General features: G+C 40.4%; 1 protein-coding gene across 1 annotated transcript in view; it reads right to left on the bottom strand.

Moving 5' to 3' along the window:
* FBXW4 (F-box and WD repeat domain containing 4) overlaps positions 1-17,102 on the bottom strand; it is a 609,765-nt gene that overhangs the window by 106,385 nt on the left and 486,278 nt on the right. The gene's annotated exons all lie outside the window — the stretch shown is intronic.

Raw genomic sequence — 17,102 nt, 5'->3', positions numbered from 1 at the left:
CTTGCAGTTGACAAAGTGGAAAGATGCTGAATTGGGATGAATGGAGTTTCCTGAAAAACACAGAACTGAAGGTGCCTGTCTTTTACCTAATTCCAAAACATTCATAAGAATAAAACCAAACAACCGGGGAGGCCCACTGCGGCCCAGATTGACAGCCTATTTGAGAACACCTCTATCTACATAGATCATTTTTTTACAACCCCTAGTACAGAACTTTCCCTCCTACATAAAGGATACAAGTGATTTCCTTAAAAGGATCTTTGATGTGAGACAGGAGGAGGGTATGCTCATGATGACTTTAGACAGGACATCGCTACACACACACGCATCAGACACAGAGATGGTCTAATGCCAACACAGCATTTCCTTAGAGCAAGGGGGATCAAGTATTACAAACACAACATGATGATCTTACAGAAGATGGAGTGGTGACTGAGCAGGGATATTTTACTATTCAATGGCAAACTCTTCCAACAATAGAGGGGGACTTCGATGGGTAACTGTTTTGCCCCATCTATGTGAATTTGCATATGGGCTGGAGGGAGGAGCAGGTACTCACTGGGCCAGAAATAAGTCAGTGAGCAGAGAGGACCATTGTAGAAGTTCGGCACATAAATGATGTGTTCACATTATGAAAAGGAGATGAAGGGACGGCCAGGTAGTTTGTAGAAGACAAACAAAAACAGTCTCAATCTGAACTTTGGAGTGAGATGAGCAGTACACAAATTGATTTCCTTGATGTATGAGTTATCGTCCTAGACTCGAGACTGATGACCACGGTGTTCAGGAAGCCCAAAGCGAGAAATGCGAATAGCTTCCAACCCCATACTCTGAAAAACAACATCCCTTTTGGGGAATTATTGAGGGCACCGCACATGTATAGCATGCTGTCATGATTAAAGCAGAGAGGGTACACAGAAGCCACACTGAGGGAAGCTCAGAAGAGGGTCTCTAAATGTAAAAGGGAAGACTTATTGTTTACTAAGTGAAAACATAAAAAAAAAAACACAAACCGAGATGTCAGATTCATCATCGCATTACATAATAAACATCACATGATGAGGAGAGCGTAGGTCAAACATTGGCATTTCATCAAAAATGATCTAAGTATTGGGAGCAGTGTCACAAATTACATTTAGGAAGGCAAGGTCAATAAGGGACATTCTGGTAAATTACGAGGTAACTACTACTACTCCTTGTACCTGGCTGAAACCCAGCACTGGCTTCTGAGGCCAGTACCAATGGTAAGAACATGATGGAACTCAATACGCCCTTTCACAAGAACATAAGAGTGAGAAAGTGTTTGAGCTGTAAAACTGATTACGCGGTGTATGTATTGTCCTGTCCGTGCCCTAAACGGTATGTAAGAAGTACAATCCTACAGGTCCACAAACGTATTCTCCAACACTTATGAGTAACAAAGAATGCAGACAACACTTATCCTGTGGCACGGCACTTCCAGAAAGCGCATGGAGGTGATCACAAGTTACTATCATACAGTGTGAGTGACTGCATGCCAAACAGGCTGAAGAGGGGGGGTGGGGGATAGAGAAAAAGAGTTAAGAAGGCTCGAATCAAGATACATTCTGGAAATGGTTTGCAAAGAAAAATTAGCGTTGAATGTTGATGAAGAGCTCCATTTGCCTCTGTAACCCAAGCTTTTATTCCTAGTGTTTATTCAAAGCTACTAGCGCTTGAGACCATTAGAACAACTTTTAAGATTTAATTTTTATATGTTTGTACAGGAATACAAGCTCAAATGCATTGCAGCATAGGAAGTTATGTAGCAGCAGACAAATAGTCTTCTCTGCTTCTCCGGATTCAGTCCAGATACTGGAGAATCGGAGCAACAGTGCTGGTTTGATATCTGGTTTAATTTAATTATGAATCCGGGCAGGGGAAGATTTAATGAACTCTTTTGTCTGATAATTGAGATGGTTTATTGGTAAATGTTATGCCATCCTTTGAGTAATGGAGACTGTATTACAAAGTACAGAAGCCCACGGAGGCGAAATATGAAGTATACAGAGATATGCATATGGTCAAGTTGAATTGATGAATTGCCCACTTGGGCTACATGTAGTAATCATTATACATTACAAGATGGTGACCATAAGCCGACTAAAGTCCAGTAGGTCTGAACACTGGTAGCACAAAATGAAATGAATGTGGACAAAACATTTATTAAAAATAATGGTTTGAAAATTCTTGAAATGCACTGATTATGCATGTTTGTATGGAAATACTAACTGGTGGCTCCTATCAACGCCAGTCCTCAGTTCAAAAGGGGTGTATAAAAAACAATGTGTTATGCTATACTCACTCATCGACTAAGTGATAGCTCTTGGGTAGTTTGTTAAGTCAAAACTCTCAGACAAATTGGAGAGCAGACAGAGCTCTTTGCCACGTAGTAGAATGGAGCTCTGTGATGTTGAAATTTCCCCCGCAGACCTAACTGACTTGGCTCAAACATGGCATGGGAATCTTGGACAAGCGGATGGAACAAAAGAATTCTAATCAGGATAGAGGCACGAGCAAGCATTTACATAGCGCATCCATGTTTGACTCTCCCACCTAGAACAATAGACCAATTCTTGACAGGGAAGGAGGGATTTGTGGGGGGGGGGGGTGATAGTGAGATGCAAATGCAATGACCCAGCAGAATGCTCACCTACATCCAGAGACCTCAGGCTCCTCCGATATCCCTCCTAATGGAAAAAGCTAGGGCAACAGGCACAGGGAAACGTAGGGGTGGGGCGGACAGGCTATGCCCTGCCCAGAAACACACACAACACCAACAGTTGAAAGGTATTTGCAAATAACCTACAAAGACAGGTTAAATTATAAACAAGGTTGACTGCTACCATACAACTGGCATTTATGAACCGTTGGGATAAAGAAAGGTGCCTGAGCTTAGAAATGCTGCAATGATTCTAGAAAGACACATGCAAAGGACTTTTCAGAAAGAAGAAAGACAGATGGAAATCTCCCCATAATTATTAATTTTTTCAGGAAAAGAGTCTTACACACCACACTCAACAAAAACAATACCTATCTGTTTCAAAGTGCAAAGATAATGCTAGAAAAAAAGGTGTATGCCAAAAGATTCACGGACACTCAGCAATTTACTTCTGCTTTCAGATGAAATAACTGTAGCTTTTTTGTGTGCTTATTAACATCGATAAATGTTACACTATGTTCTGCTATTTGCATGTCAAGACCACAGGGTCTTATTATTATTATTGTTTCAAGACCATAGGATCTTATTATTGTTTCCAGCAGATTTATGTATAGCATCCAGTGTAACAAGACAAAAATACTCCAGTAAAATAATAATGCTAATGATGTAGGACGATTTTAAAAATTACAAAACAAGACACATTTACTAACTGAAGACATGAAGAGCTGAAAGTACACTAGACATGGTGACAGATGAAAATGAGACAAGTGTAGTAGAAGCACCGTAAAAGCGTGCTTTAAAATAAGATGAAGGAAACATGACTACAAGGCAATACTAATACATATAAACGAGTTGCACTAATAAGAATTCTTGTGCAAATGTTGTTTATTAACTTTTACTGATGCAATTAAAATGGCTTAGGGATTTTAATGCTTTGTGGTGGGAATGCACCATTTAGAAACGTTGGTGCAAAAATGAGTAGAAACATGATATGATCTCAAAAGTACACATAGTAATAGAGCTTTTATAGTTTATAAAAAATGCAAAACAAATTTTGTGAATTTAGAAAAGTATGCACTTATATGAATGTTGAAAAAATTTGTGGTAGTAGGGTATTTCTAACGTTAGCTATTTTCATGTAATAATGATTTGGGAAAGTTCTATATATTCTCTATTTTGAATTGATTGAATTACATTATATTTGATGTTGGGTTAGAGCTCATTTCATTTAAACGTGGGATGCTAACTTAAAGGTCCGTTCGAAAAGGTTTTCTTTTGTGCTGACATTTCCCCTGACTTAATACAATGGTTCATTTTCCAGTAGTGAAATGTTGCTTTATTTGTCCTGTACATGTGTTCACCCCAACATTCCTGAATGTTTCTTTGACATTCACAGTTAAAGATTCCTGTGGGAACAGAATTTCAGCTATTGCTATAGAGGATTACCTTGTATCTTTTTTTTTTTTTTACTGATATTAGGCCTAGGTGGACTTTAAAACTTTAGTTTCTCATGACTAGCCTGGGAAACCATCTCACTGTTGCAACTGTTCTAGGTGACAATATGTGAACTTGAGCATACAACAGTCTACCGATGGTGGTGTGATGCCACATCACTGGAAACTGCTAGAGACTTTAAGAAGAAACCTCAAATGTGGGGCAACTCTATTCTGATATTCCCTACTCTGAGACCCGAATGCAATGTTGACCGATTTTTGAGACTTTCTCTTACTTTTGGACTGCATTGATGATGCTACAAATGATAGCTGATGGACTAAACCTTCTTTGTCAAACCATTTCCACTTTTCATTTATTTGTTGAGGTTATTGGACTCGTCCAAAATGGACTTCATATTTGAACTCTTTCATCATCATTCATAGGACTTAAACTCTTAGACAATTAACTATCCTTCTGCCTTAATGGTGGAGGGACTGTAACTTTGTAACAGATTAGGATAATAATCATCTAAAAAAGCTGTGATATTCTTAACTCAACTTCTTAAGAAATTGCTTGTAGCAATGAACTTTGAATCCTTAGTAACCAAAATATCAGAGTGTCTATTATTGAGTCCTATTGGTTCTTCCATTCAAAGTGTGCTGTTTACTAATGACTTAATGTGTTGTAGGGAGAATCAGCGAGTTCTGACAGAACATCAAGTACTTCTTTTCCTGCGCTGCTGTAGTAGAGTTTTGGGTCAGCGTAATTCTAACACTTAACTTCTTCAGGGTGTTGGGTCTTCCTGTTGATATTCTTTATTTGTACAGCATGGTTTTAAGAGTGGTGTATCTAAATCTGATCTCAAATTTATGAGTTGGCTATCAATTAATACTCCTCCTTGGACAGCTAACATGGAGTTTGGCTACCCTAATCTCCATCGCTCCATCGCTCCTATCGTCAGTGAAACATTCGTCAGAGGATCATTGCCTCTGTAGGAAATGGAAGGGCTGAAGATTGTCAAATCGTAAAGGGCCCAGTACAGTTAGAGCAGTAAAGGAGAGTAATTGCATAAAATATTTTTTACCACGTTTACACTGTAACACTACAATAACCAGAAATCCACTGCATGAAACTACCAATGCAAACTGCAAGTGTACAATCACTACATTATAAATAGACCCCCCCCCTTTCCATAGTCCAGTCTTTCCTCTTTTGTGATAGTCCCTTAAGTGACTATTTATTCTTTCTCCTAATCAATTTACAATATTTTCATTGGGTTTCATTTATAAGCATATTTAAATATTTGGTAGCACACACTGTCTCTTGCTGACTGGTTTCTTTCTTCGGGGCATTTATAGGATGTGTTATAGATGTACAATTTAATACACAAGGTACCTTGTTCAATTATGTTATTATATGAGCTGTTCACTAACATGAGCATGCTAAATAGACGTTTCAGCAACTAGCATTCAACAAGTACTAAAACATGGGTACATGTCATAAGCATCTATCACCTGCACTAATCAAAACACACTAACCACTAATTAGGGAATGAGCAGACTGCATGATATCCAGCCTGCTAACTGCATAGCCCTATTGTCATAACAAACTTGCCAGCACCACTCTCAAATACCAACTGCTCCGGAGTAAAAACAGACCAGACACTATTGATTTCACCCCTCTGGCACTAGTACACCATGTCATTTGACACCAACGGCTAAAACACTTTCGATAAAGACACTTAGGAAGCATGATGTGGGAGTTCACTTTTAATGCGATGACGGTTCCATCTGTATCTAGTCGAACTCTGGGATTCATGATATTCATCATATTTTTGCAGCCTTGAGAAAGCCCGAGGTAAATGGGCCAATAGGGGGCAAAACACGTGTGAGCTGTTCCAACAATCACCAACTTGTGAAATATATTATGAATGTTTGACATGATGGATACTTCTGATGGAGAATAAAATAAGAGATACCACAAACAAAGCGGAACTCACATTTATTATCATATATTTCACTTATTCGATGGAATGAGAAATTACCTCAAATCAAACAGGAGGACACACTCAACTTCTTTCACATTTATTCATAATAGAGGCATGGAAGGTCTAAACCTCAAGTAGTGCTCCACCTCCAAAAAGGAAAGGGCATTGTTCTACAGGGAAAGAGAATTGGACCTTATAACTCAAACACTGTAATATAGCAGTGTCCCAGGCTCAAAGTGTATTAGCACCAGGTGGTGATAGCCTTAACATACACACTTGAAAGAAGTGACTGCCATGCTATGCACTCGTGATTGGTAAATGACTGAGGTTTAAATAGTGTAGCCCACTCATGAAAGATCAGAAACAAACAATTTATATTTATTAAACACTCAGGCATATCCAAGGGCATAATAAGATGCACAGAAAGAACAGTGGCATCACAACCTTAGAAAGGAGGAGAGAATATGAGAGGCCCACACATGCTGGAGAAGAACAAGTGATGTATCTCCAGCAGCACTCTTTGTGTTGAATACTCTTATCTACCTGCAGATTCCTCACCTCCGATTCTCTCAAGGCACCAGATTGGATCTGGAAAAGTAGAAAGAGCTTTCCTGTGCATGTAGGTGGCACATAACTCTGCCTTGACGAGAAGAAATAACCCATATATGAAAGCACCAGAGCCACATAAGCCACCTCAGCACAGCAATATCAGTTCACCATCTGTTTTTCCATGCCCAAAGATGAAAAGATGATGCTAACCAGTCTGACAATCCAGGCAGTGCACCAAAGCTGAAGTGGTTCTTCTTCAACATAATACAATTTAACAGAGATAAACAGAAATAAATATTGGAAGAGTAAAGAATTGAGTTCTAGGCCAAAAATGGAGCCAAAAGTGCATTTTTGATGCAGTAAAAGTTAAATGCGGAATGGGGAAGTGGGCGGGTTCAGTGAGGAGTCTGCAGGGAGATAGATTAACCACCGGTAAGTGCATTGCAGAAGGTAAGTTACTGGTTCTTCAGATGGATACTTCAACTTCCCAGGTCCTCATCTCTTCAATCTATAAAAGAGCAGTACTTCCAAGGCAGCTCATCTGAGCAAATGGTCAAAACAAGCAGTATATCATTGGTAGTGGTTCTGAGGATATGGACAAATCAAGAAGTCAGGCAAAACATATGTGTCCCTGTGGATTTCAGAATTGGACCGAAGTCTACTAAACAGCCCAAGAGATGTCCTGAATAGGAACACCCTTGCATAATACAGAGAAGCAGCCTTCAACTTGGTGGAATAGGGCATGATGTCCTCAACAGGCACTTTCCTCACAAGAGCATAGCAAATTCATAAGATTCCTTTAACATCAGTCTTTCTAACTCTATGAATAATTCCCCCATGACCTTTCATCTTGAATTATTTTGGTCACAAAGTCCATCGGGGGTCTTTCAATAAGTGCTTCAGTCAATTCTGCCCTTTTCTTTAAATGCTTAGACATATTGTCAGCTAGAAGGAAAACAAATGCTCAGGATTATGAATTGCAATTACTCAAACAGGGAAATATCAAATATTTAGACCTACAACACACCATGCTTTTTTAAAGAAGTTTGTCCAACTTAGTATACTCAAATAAAAATCATCAAATTCGAAGGGCTAGAGATGGAAGTTCATTAAAAAGTTCTTTATTAAAAATCCAACATATTTTAAGTCTTTACATTTCCCATTAATTTGATTAATTCAAAATGTTTAGATTTTTCACAACAACAGGAAAACATGTGTGTTGCAAGATTTACATTGCTTTCTCAGGGTACCCAACACATAAGAAGTCGCTGCCTTCACCCTGATGGAATGGGTCATGATGCCTTCAGAAGGCACCTTCTTCACAAGATCATAGCAGATCTTAATGCACAAGGCAATGCACCTGGAAAAGATTCTCTTCTGAATGACCATGCCCTTTGTTGCACCCACAGAGCCAATGAACAGCTGACCGCCAATCTGTTTTTCCCAAGTCTAATGGCTCATGGAGCAGTGGGGATCCAAATGGTGGAGCCTCTTATACACCTTGATGCGATGAGAAGGCCGATAAAAAGCAGTCAAGGTGATAGACTGGCTCACATGAAACGAGACACCACGTTTAGAAGAACAAAACCTTTGTTCTATGATCGAATGTCTACAGAAAGAAAAACATGAAATGTGGGGTGGATACATAAAGCCTTTAGCTAGCTAAATTGCCAAGATAATGGCATTCAGAAATACTCTTCTGATCAAATTAGCCACAGTTTCCAGCTCTGTATGGGTTCAAAAGGTGAACCCAACAAAAAGGAAAGGTGAGGACCATCACATTAAGGTCCCACTGAAGCACAATGAAATCAGTGAAGACACATGCAAGTCAACCCTTTAAGAAACGTCATGACAAAATAGGGTGACCATATTTGCAGAACCAAAAACTGGGTAGGCCAAAGACATAGCTTTAGGGCTAGCTGTTAACACCAACTATGGGCACTAAGGGGCCTACAATACACTTACCGACACAGACAAAGGTCTACACTGCCACATCTGACAAATCAATAAAAGAAGGCTACCTTTAAAAAGTTAAACAAAATCGTAAAATTGTGTGGCGCACTTGTTTATACGATGGTACACAATAATGTTAATAAAGTTTCTTCAAAAATATATTCAGTTTGGGTGCATGTGGGTATCTCCCTCTGACCTGAGGGCGTAAAAGCAATAATTGTAGAAAGCGCTGTGTAAACCATACACAGCATCCCCACTCTGCACTCCTGGGGGTTGGCGCACCCTTAATTTAAAGTTCTAGATTTCATTCAATCCTTCCAATTACATTTTTGGAGAGTTTGTATTGAAAAAAAGTCTTCTTTTTATTTACCACAATGTTGCACCACACATGTGGACTGGTATAATCATGAACTTAGCTTCATACACAGCAATTTTCATTGTGAAACATTCTCAATTCATTTTATTTGAAATATTCCCATAATCCCGATGCATTTCGGGTCAAAGCCCTTCTATAGGGGAATCATTCTGTGAGAATTAACAAAAGAATCAATGATTCAAGAGGTAGAAAATCCTCCTTAGTATTGATGAATACATAGTGACCATTAGTAACAAGCACTGGCATAGCCAACAGGTCTTGCCTTTGGGACCTTATAAGTGTTTAGCTAAGCAGCATAATATTATGGGTGATGTGCCATCAGGGATTGAAGAGCTGTACGATTACTACACACTGGGTCATGCATTGTGATGCAGGAATACATGCTTGCCTCAGGAAAGATCTATAGACACATGTCAAGGCTTTTTAATACGCAGACAGAAAGACAAATGCCCCCATGCATGTGAACAGCACTATAAAATTCTGTGTGTGACTGCAAAGTATCATGAAGTAACATAATATAAAATCATGTACCTTCCCTCTTCTGTGTCACTTTGGATTGTTGAAGCAACAGAAAGGCAGTAAAAGTGCTGTCTAAGCTCCAACATGATGCACACAGAAGAGTTATTATATTGTTAGCTTATCATGGGCCAAGAAGCAGCTTTACGGGATCTGCCGTTCATGGTTAAATTGAAAAGACAAACAAAATCCAGCTTTGAAGATGGCGCTCTGTGTCTGACATGAGAATTGTAACAATGTATGTAATATATTGTTGAGTGAACGAAGCTAAAAACAATGCTCCCCTTGCAGAAAATATGCGAATAATGAAACCACAGTGGGCAGAAGGCAAAGTAAATTCGAAAAGCAGAATATATTTAACTCCTACCCAAAACAAAAATGTGAAAACAAGCAAAATTTTACCTATGCGAAGCTTCAACATATCAAAAAACAGTATGTATTTATTCACCCAAAAAAAGACATCGGAAAACATGACTATTTCCGCCTTGCCAAGCCAACGTTCTATGGCGTGTGTGGGAAGACTTGACACAGAGACGTATTTCAGCTGTGAAGAAGGTGCTTTATATTTAAGACGGAGCATAAATGAGTGTAAAAGGCAGTTAGGGGAACTAAGCGAAACAAGTTTGTGATCCTAAGCAAATCCTTTTTTCTGTCAAAAATGTAAGAACATAGAAAGCATTATGTAGTAAAGAAAACGTAGGCATACCGAATACATGCAAGGGGTACTCATAAATTACTGTAAGCGCAAGAGATTCTAAAACGATGCAAGATGCATGCCAAAAACGATAAAACCATGGACATGTTATGTACATGCGACAGTATTTCACCCATTTTGTAGCCATAGGGTGACTCCGTGGCTCCATCTTGAAGGCTGGCCAAAATCTCCCCTTTGCCCACATCACTGTCTCCGACCAGCAGAAACTTGAGCCAGAAATCGTAAGGTTTCACGGGGTTTCCGCAGTGGGTCATACTCTCCAAGCAAAAGGTAATTAAAAATGCAAATAGTCTGCCTTGTTAGCCCACTGTGGAAGGTGACGTAAGGGGCACCGCCATCCTGAATCCAGGGGATGTGTGAACATGCATGGGCATGTTTAACATATGATCCGATCAGGCTTTGAAAGTAAAATGTCGTGTACGATGCAAACCAGTCAGGATGTTTTGAATTATAAAATTGTTCATGTTCCTTTCGCCAACAACGAGGCATGCGTTTTTCAAGCATTGGCCGCGCGTGCTTGAGCGGCCACGAGACGCGATATGTGGTGGGGGAGGGGGAGTAGCGGGAGTTGTGTGCGCGCGCGGCCAATGCTTGGAAAACAAGCAAAACAAGACGTGCGGACGGGAACAGGAGTTGTGTGTGCACGCGCACAAAAGTGATCCGCAGCAGAAGTGATACTGATCGCGGTCCAGATGGCGCCTCAGACGGTGAAAGCTGGCGGCTGCGCACGTGCTCACGCGCGTAACCGCATGCTTGAGGCCAGCAAAAGCCTTTGGCAGCACTTTTAAAACTCCACTCCTAAATGTCTCGCCAGACCAGCGCATGCGTTGGCTCAGGTGAGACATAAAAAATGTGAAAAAGTGGCATGCTCAGAATGCAAGTAAAAGATGGTGTCGCGCGTCAAGAATGCGTCAATAATCTGTTAAAAAATGTGTATCAAACGTAAACCAAAGTGGTGAAACCGAATCGTAGTGAAAACGTCACGATAGTTACTCAAGAGTGAAACGATAACTCTATATAGACCCGATTTTCCAGCCCGACATAAGGTCACCCAACGTGTGTCATCGGGAAGATGATGATGTAAAGCATACTTAAAAATACCACGATGTTAATGAACACTCAGTCTGTCACCACAGACCGCGTCTCTGCCTGTTAAACAATCTGTGTGAAGAAACCCATAAGCTATCAGAAGCCCGGACCGGTAAAGCAATAAACCAGCAAAATCTGCTGCAAAACTGGTGCAGTCTTACCTTTTGTGTTAAGTGAAGTCAGTTAAACAGTCTTCACAGTGCCTCAATCCGAACGCTTGTGTAACTTCGGCGTGTATCCCAGTGTCCCCAGATGTAAACCCACATGCAAAAACTGGAAGTAGAAAAATTATTCAGGTAACGGTCGCCATCTTAAAAAAGTAAAAGTTCTGAGTTTCGATGGTGGCCATCTTATAGTGGGTGAATGCCGTGCTATGAAAGTGAGCTAATTACCATGGAAGCAAATACCCATAATAGTTTAAAAAAAATAAAAAAATTGCAAAAGCTACTCGGCCAGTTTGAATTACGACTAAAGGATGATAAGCAAAAATATAATACATTGGTCATTGATCATCAAGAGAAAATGCTATGAAAACAGTAAGAAAAATGAAAATTCAATTACGTATGAACACAACAAAATATAGGTAAAGTCACATATCTATGTAAACATTGTTAACGAACATGAATATCAAACAATTATTATGACTGGTATTGCGCATTAGATCTGAAGTCTATATAGTAACCTCCTGCTGATTAAAAGTCTTTCAGAGGAAACAACTATATTCAACTCGTTCATTGAGACCCTTGGGCTGACATGCATCCAGGTTTTTATCCAGAAAAGTTCTCTCTGTAATAACCCTTTTCTGTTGTCAACTCCTTCAAGCAAAGAACCACTTTAAGCACTAAGAATCTTAGTTGACCGACGTGTTTATTGTTAGTAAAATGCATCGCTACTGGTGACTTCTCAAGATGATTTCTAATATTATTTTTGTGTTCCGTCAGTCGAACTTTAATTTTTCGTTCAGTTTTGCCCACGTATATGAGAACACATGGACACTTCAAAAGGTATACCAAGTTCTTAGAATTGCAAGTTGCTGTAGTACGCAGTTGTATAGGTGTGCCTTTAGTGGGATGTGTCATATTGGTTCCCTTGATAATATTGTTACAATGCCCGCAGTTTAGGTACGGGATAGTTCCTTTATGAATACCAGGCGCGCAACGCCCATTGGGCTAAATGGGCTTCAGCCCCTCGCCCGTCGTCTTCTTCAGCCCGGGCTGCTGATTTACATGCACTACAATACCGAAAGTAAGCAAACTGTTCTTCCCCAGTTACATTTTTTTACGGCTGCATGTTGTAGCTTTTTTATTATCGGATGCTTTAGCATCGCACCTGAGAATTAGATTTTAATTACCACTTCCGTGAGGCCCAGGTTCAGCCTGAGCCTGCCATCCTCTACAAAGTTTTAGCAAACCGCCCTGCCCCCCACTTTGTTTGTTTGCAGATGGGCTGCCACGGAGGTGCTACCCTTCCCTGAAGGCAGGGATTTCACCAAAGCAATTTTGATGTGCGCGCAGCATGGGGTGGGAGTGGGAAGATGTGCACAGCAGGGGGATATGACGCCTGCAGGATTTCCTTTACAAAAGAAAAGTGGCACCTGCACTGGCCATCCCTTTCCCCTTGCTGTGCAGATCTTCCCACTCCCAGAACTAAGAGTCCTGTAGTGTGAGCTTGGGTTTCGTGACTGACCTTTCAAGTGAGGCCCTGCCTGCCATAGGCATTTTGGACACGGCTTCTAGAGGAACACCTCAACCAAATTTTTCCCAGGAGCTGTCCTTACTTGTACCCAGTCTTTACTTTGGAGCATCATTAGATTTGGTGCTCCTAATTTTGTTGTTGGTAGGACAAAAGGATGAGTGGCTGCGCATGGAATGAAGCTTATGATGCGGTGTGTGACCTGCCGCTATGCGCACAGTACATCTCCGGTTTACACCCATGATCAGTTCCTAACTGAACACAGTCAATGGGGGCGCCGCGAATGAGTGCTGCTCATTGCGTCCTATGGCCCCTTCATTGATTGGAAGTGGTTATTTGGGTGGAGAGGGGCTATGAATGTGCGTAAGCACGAATAAACAACCTAGTGGGTTTTGGCACTGGTGACAGTGCTCATGCTGGCTATGAAAGTGGCACATTGAGGTAGGGAGCATGGAAGCACCTACAGTTGGTGCCTGGAGTGGAGCTGTCATCAGAAGCATGCTAAAGTGGCCCAACTTCTAATAGGAAGGCACTAGCAGCCATGCGTAAAGCAATTCTTTAATTTAATGCCCGACTAGTCCATTCTATGATCAATCAGTTTTTATCATTTTTAACAAACTTGCCACTGAACGCCCTTACTTGGTTGGAAATAACCCGTTCGGCACTGGTACCCCACGATCCTTCAGCATCAATGGATGTACGTGTTTCGATTCAGTTTCTGCACTCCTGTGATTTAGTGTCATATGGTGAAGTGAGAGCAGAGATCCTGTGTTGAGGATGATGGCTGTGAAGTTGTGCGACACCTAGTGTGTCCTGACCTTACACCATGAGTGTGATGGAGTTGATGGTCAGGGATGCGTGCTAGGCCCCAGTCAGCTGAGTGGGCTTGGGGCAGTGATGCTACGGGTATCTTCCCCCAATGTCTGCTGAGTGGGCCGGACAGTGGTGCCATGGACAGGTGGTACTTGAAAGTGATCCTGTTACAAAGAAGAGCGTAGCCTCATTTCCAGCAAGTGGCCTTGAGGTAGTGGTGCCCCCGGCATGTCTTTGCAAGAGATGTGAAAGAGAACAAGCACCCCTTATCTGCTGAGTGTCCCCGCCCAGTGGTGCCACGGATGGGGATGGGGGGGTCCTTGCCTGTGATGTCGATTGAAGAATATGGGGCCCATTTCTAATACATCCAGTCAACGGGTAGGTTGATCTTTCTAAATCTGTCTGCAGGACTGTGACAACAGATGATGGCCGAATATGTCTACCACGTCCTATGTTTGGATCGGTGGTATGTGTATTACAGACAGGTTCCTAAGTTTATTTGTGGATTTTGTGTTTATTTACAAGTTTTTCTTCGATTCATTATCTATCTCAAAAAGACCGATAAAACCTGCTAATCTTAAACATTCACTGTGCTGTAATTCATTTGTTACACCATCATAATACACATTTTAAGATACCTCTTGCAAGTAACCGGCAGTTCTTTGTAAGAATTTACTCCATCTGAAGCCAGGCCCCAATGTGTTAAGTGATGTATAACATCAGGTCTGTTCCCAGGCCATGGGGCTAGCTTAAGATAACTATTTTTTCTTAGTTTCATTTCATTATTTGTTTACTATGCAAATTGGCTTGTGTGGTCTCATTTTGTTATTTTCTTCATTCTATAGTATTATTTGACTATTTGTTAAACATTGATGTTCACTCGCAAGGAGCCTCTTGGGGCTATAGATATGAAAGTGATAGCAGATTCAGCTTGGTGGAAGGAATTACGGAGTGAAAATACAGGTTTTTAGCTTTTCCCGTTATTTCAGGTGGGATAGTGGTCTGAGTTTATTAAATGCAACTTTATTCTACATATATTACCTTCCTTATGCATAAATATATATACCTTCCATATACTTAAGTATCTTTATATTTATTACTTTGCTTCTAATTCAGCATATCCAATGCACTACCCTAGAGCTCACTCTATATCTCTCGCAAGATATCCTTTACCTCCACTCTGACTCATCTCAAACCTCACTCTGCTACTCTCTCAAATGCATTACCCTATTTCTAACCCTATACCTCTATCAATATATCCTCTACCTCCACGCTTTCATTCATCCCAAGCCCCATACTCTTTGCTCCTCTAACCCTCGTTGCATAATCTCATACCTCTTTTACTATTTAGATCTCCCAAACAAGCCTTTCTAAACCCTTTCCTCTGGCTCTTCCCACTCCACTTCCTCTTTACTCATCCCAAATCCCTCCTACTGCTACGAACCCCTCCCCAAAAAAATAATTCTAGACCCTTCCTTCTTCTATCCCGCCACTATTCCTTTTCAATACAAATAACAGACTAAAATCTCCACCTCTCAAATTACTTTCATATTTTCCTATATTAATTCCCCACTAATCCTGTTTGGGTTCCAGAGTAGCGTGCTACCGCCAACAAGCGCTTCAACACCTCATCAGGGGTAACAAGCGCTATATAAATGCAAACCTTTTCCTTCTTCTATCCCTCCACTATCCTTCTCAATCCAAATAACAAACTAACATATCCACCCCTCAAATTAATTTCATATTTCACTATACTAATTCACCACTAATTCTCAATGGGTTCCAGAGTAGTGTGCTACTCACCAAAAAAGCGCTCCGACGCCTCGTATGGGGTAGTAAGCACTTTATAAATGCAATTACATTTGGAGCTGCACCTGCTGAAGAGGTGAGGATTGGAACTTTGTGACAGGGATATAATTACCAAGTTCTGTGTTTTTCGAAGTAGGCATTGCCTGGTATTTGACCTGTCTTTCAAAGAACAGCAAATGTAACACGATATTATCAAAATGTAAATGCTTTATTATTTCTCACGCACCCTCTAAATTCCAGCATGGTTATTTTGGGGGTGCTGCTGCTCAGCACCCCCACTCCTATTTCCACTGTCTATACATTAAAGAACCATGCTTTAATTACTTCACTGCCAATAAATTAATGTTAGTTAGTGCTATAGTTTGTAACAACTCTGCAAATAGGCATATTGCAAAATCTGAAATTCCTTCTGTGTCTTTGGGGGGTGGATAAGTACATGACATGTGTCCAGAGTCACCTTTTTGTGTGAATTATATCTTTGACCAGTCTTGGTTTTTCAGAGAATAGCATGGTGTTCTGAGCTCTTTTGAACCAGTTTCATGAGCATTTCATTGAAAAAAGGGTGTAATTTTAATCATTTACATAATATCGTTGTGTGACAATATAATGCATCTGAGTGACACCTTATTGCAAGATGAACAAATCCCTTATGTCTTTTTATATAAATGGTTGACATTACCCTTTGTTCTCCAATTTAATTCTTATAAAACTAATTGTTGTCTAGTTTCGAATGCAGAATTTGTCACTTCTTTTTCTCAGCTTGGCCTGAGCATTATCCGATCCCGATTGTCTGCGATTTTAGCCCCGCCCCCATTGATTAACATATTAGCCATGCCCCTTTGTTCGCCATGTTAGCCCCCCCCCCAAGTTAAGCCCTAGTTGCGCCCCTGATGAATACCAACCGTGGGTTGAGCTGGTTTATCGAAAAGTTGATACACAAACAATGTATGATGATCAAATATACCATTGAAATCATAGGCCAATATTTCAACATAACTTTTCTAATTTGGTAACTCCTAGATGAAAACTTCGATACAAAGACTGGTCTGTTGCTTGTGTCCGCTCTTTTTTGACTTCTCAGCAATTGATTCCTGTCAACTCACTCTGATCTTTCAATAGCATTTTCTATAACTTTAGAAGGATATTTTCTTTCTTTAAATTTTATAATCATCCTGCTCTTATTTGCTTCAAAAAGTTCCCTTTGTGATGAAATTCTTTTAACTCTCAGTATCTGGGAATACGGTAGGTGTTTTTAAGCGAAATCTGGTGTCAACTGTTGAAATGAAGAGTGTTGTTCCTATCAGTGCTTTTTGTATATACATCAGTTTCTAATTTATTCCCCTGTCTTGTGATCAGTACATCAAGGAATGTGATTTTGTAAGTACTCATAGTGTTTGTGAATTTAATATGGTCATCAATGTTGTTAAGATGATTTGAAAAGAGTAGTACCTCAGATGTTTGTCCTTTCCATATCAAAAAAATGTTATCT

The sequence above is a fragment of the Triturus cristatus genome, chromosome 1_2, assembly GCF_964204655.1.
Source record: "Triturus cristatus chromosome 1_2, aTriCri1.1, whole genome shotgun sequence".
Lineage (NCBI taxonomy): Eukaryota > Metazoa > Chordata > Amphibia > Caudata > Salamandridae > Triturus > Triturus cristatus.
This window is presented reverse-complemented; position numbering and strand designations above follow the sequence as displayed.